Source organism: Suricata suricatta, chromosome 12 (genome assembly GCF_006229205.1).
Source record: "Suricata suricatta isolate VVHF042 chromosome 12, meerkat_22Aug2017_6uvM2_HiC, whole genome shotgun sequence".
In the NCBI taxonomy this organism is placed as follows: Eukaryota; Metazoa; Chordata; class Mammalia; order Carnivora; family Herpestidae; genus Suricata; species Suricata suricatta.
The window spans coordinates 75,170,862-75,174,542 of record NC_043711.1 but is presented as its reverse complement, the minus strand read 5'-3'; the positions used below and the strand labels follow the sequence as shown (position 1 = coordinate 75,174,542).

Below are 3,681 nucleotides of genomic sequence, written 5' to 3'. Positions count from 1 at the left end.
CTAATTGCCCTCTCATTTGCTCCCCTGACTGACTCTGAGTCTGATCAAACATGGATTTGAATCTCAGCTCTACTCCTTACCTTGGATAAATAAATCACTTTACTTCTCAAAACTCCTGTTTTTTTAATATGTAAAATGATTAAGATATGATGATAAAATGTTTTTTTATGTATGTAAAAATGATAAGAATATTTTTACTTCTCAGGATTGTCACAAAGATCAAATGACATGTAAGGTTGCTTAATAAAACCTGATATTTTCACAGATTAATCACACATTTGTAGGAAACACTCTTCAACATGGATTTTTCAATTTCAATTATTCTCTCTTCATTTCACCAATCAATTCAAGTTTTCAGTTTCTTCTTACTTCTTCTAATTCCTTTCTTTCCTTGCAAGTATAGATTACAAGTAACTGAATAGATTCCACTGTTGCCTAGAATATTCAGCTTAATCCTGGAACCTTAAGGAGTGCCAAAGCCAGATGAATGTACTTTTTCAAATATGTGACTACAGGGGACAACAGTGTTATGTCTCACATTAGGCTGAGAAAGAGAGAGAGGGAGGGAGGGAGGGAAAGAAAGAAAGAGAGAGAGAGAGAGAGAGAGAGAGAGAGAGAGAGAGAGAGAAAGGAGGAAGGAAGGAAAGAAGAACCATTCATGCTCCAGAAGGTGATGAAAGCCAGAGGAGCATGATGACACAAAGCTGACCATGGTGGCACATGTCTTCTGATGATGCCAGACTGACAAGCTGACTGGACAAGAGAAACACATACAGGCTACCCCATCAGGCACTTGAATGTCTTGTTTCTTATCTATCTCCTTGGGGGGGGGGGAAGCTCAGAGGAAGCCTTTGGCAATCTGATGCCTGGACTCAGACTCAACTTTGTCATGTTGGTGCCACATCATGGCATCACCCACACTTGACTCTCCCTGCCTCCTGCCCCATTTCATCCTAAAGATGCAATTATTTCCACTGAATTTATTCCCTCCTACCCTACATAGACCTTGATGAATAAATCAGTTGATGTATACAAGTATAAATCAGTTTTGCTAAATAATTGGAAACCTTCCAGAGACATATCAGCAATGACAATTTGGAAAGCAATATGTCATAGGGTGTTGTCATAGGATTTTTTTTTTCACATAGAAGTTTGGTTTCTCCTCCCCTAGATAACTATTTTAAAAAATCTGAGATATCTTTGTTATTATAAAGGATGAACCTTTTAAGCTTTATTAATTGTTTACCATTTAACGAGTAATTTTTTGAGCATCCATGGGATTCTGGGTTAGAAGTATCATCAGAGTGGGGATAAGTATAGAGAAGGCACAACCCCTATTGTCATGGAGCTCACAAGAGGGCAGACTAGTAAACAGACTGGTTTAATATTGTATGCTGAGAAAGCTGGTAAATCTCTCCATGAATACTGTGGAGCTACCTGGAGCTGCAGAGTAAGACACTGCTTCTGAGAGTGGCTGATTCACATGCTGGGCTTTGAAGAGTCTTTTGTGTTTATTACATATTCCTCCTTCCACTGCTCCCAGCTGCATTCTCCTCCCTTCTTTGCTGAGGAAGCTGATCCCTGCCATGGTGCATATGCCACCCAGATTCCCATTTCAAGAATGAAAGTCTCATTCCCTCAGCCCCTGGATGACAAATCTCAGGTGTTAGCCCCTTTGGGGATTATATCTCCTCAAGAAAACTGCCTCCCCTAAGGCCATACCTCCTTCCAGGAGCAGCCTGTGTCCAGTCACTCATCTTTACCAGGATATAAAGACCTCCCCTTGCTTCATACCCTTGCTTCAACTTTAGAGAGGCTTGAAGGATCATCTTAACTCTAGAACCTCACTGGTGAACCTAACCCATATCTGTGGACGGCTGTGCCAAGGTTTTTGAGCTGGCTGCATTCTTCATGGTTCAGTTGGTGGCATATTGGTGGAAAGAGAGGTGTTTACTCCATGTATCCTCTCTGCTTCCATGCTGTTCTCTGGAAGTAGCTGGTCCCTCTAGGACTTTAGCTTCTGTCCAGGTAGACCCTCCTCCCTGGCAACTGTTTTCACTATTCCCTCCCTTTGCTCCTTCGGGCATAAGAGTGGTAATATTTCCTTCTTCTGCTAGTCTTCAGAGGCCTCAACATCCTTGGTTGGTTTCCTTAACCCAAACAGATCCTTTTGGTTCAAACTTCAGTTGAAGCAGTGCTAGCCTGGTAAAGGTTCACAGCTGGGACTCTGGAAAAAAAACAAACAAGCTTAGACTTACAACATTTTTCAATTTTTTGTAGGGTATATAAGCCCACCATGGCCTAACTTGATGCCATTGAACACAGAATTGGAAAAAGATGTTAAATAGTTCCATATTTGTGGGATAGATGTAAATCATTTTAAGATTGTATAGAATAGTTAAATGTAATAAAATAACATCGAAGACCTGCATTTTGAATATTTATTGCCTTTGTTTTTACTATAATTCAATAAATTATAAGTTAATTTAATTTTTAATATTGACTGTTTAACAACCATCTTGTAAAATTTCAGAGAATTAATAATCAACTCTTGTGAGTCAGTAAAAGTGGGCTCCAGCATACTGTTGAGTTGAACTATCTGAGTAGAATTTTGTTTAAAGGTAAGACCTCCCTGGGGTGCTTGGGTGGCTCAGTTGGTTAAGTGTCTGACTTCAGCTCAGGTCATAATCTCACAGTTTGTGGGTTTAAGCCCTGCTTCGAGCTCTGTGCTAACAAGTCAGAGCCTGGAGTCTGCTTTGGATTCTGTGTCTCCTCTCTGCCCCTCCCCTGCTCACACTCTGTCTTGCTCTTTCTCTCAAAAAATAACATAAATAAACATTAAGATGAGACCTCCCTGATACAGGTAAGTAGCAGTTAACTAGACAAGTTACAGGTGAAGCTGAGAAATGAGTGGTAGGGTGCAAGGGTAGACCTGAACTGTGAGTAAGGAAAGGGTGGTTAGTAAGTATCCCAGACCAGCATATGTATAAGAATCAAGGTGTGGCACTTACCGGATTGTATGTAACTCAGGTGTCATGTTCCTCCTGCCTTTTTTTCATTGTTGACAGCTCTGTCCCATCATGACTTTTGACTGCTTAGCTACCTCTTGAATATCAGAAAGGAATAGAAATCTGGAGGTAGTGTATCACAGAGGGGATTTGAGTTTTTAAATTATCATTGCCAAATTTCCCAGAATATATGGCCAAACCCTCAAGTTTGAGTTCTATGTCTCAGGAGGGTTGGTATGGTTTTTGGGATAGAAGGTGGTGAGGGGAAGGGAATTGAGTGGGAAGAAGAGATGGAATGGTTGAAAATGTCAAAAGACATTGAGAGAAATTGAAAAGACATGAGTGGACAGGAGTGAGTTTGCAAACAAAGATTTTTCCTTTTCCTTTTAAAGCAAGTTTTCTTTTAAAATTTTATTTCTATAGTTACCTTGAAAATATGGCAAGAATAATCAGTGTTTTGACAAATCTATGAACAACAGGCCCAGAGCAAAGAATGCAGAAGTGTGGAGAGCATTGATTTTGAAAAGTTATTCCTGCCCACATTTTCTACTAGGGTTGAGATCACATTTTCAACACACTTATATCCTGGCTATGTGTTGTCCCTCAGAAGATATATTAATAGAGCATCCATAACTGTGTTCTAGATAATGATGAAGAGCCTCTTGAGATTGCA

At 40.0% G+C, this 3,681-nt stretch overlaps 1 long non-coding RNA gene across 1 annotated transcript; it reads right to left on the bottom strand.

Moving 5' to 3' along the window:
- Positions 1–1,199: 1,199 nt before the first annotated feature.
- Positions 1,200–3,124, bottom strand: LOC115274928. Its single transcript, XR_003901321.1, has 2 exons — positions 3,012–3,124; positions 1,200–2,227 (listed from the first exon to the last, which is right to left on the bottom strand). It is a non-coding gene; the product is annotated as an uncharacterized LOC115274928 (long non-coding RNA).
- Positions 3,125–3,681: the final 557 nt, after the last annotated feature.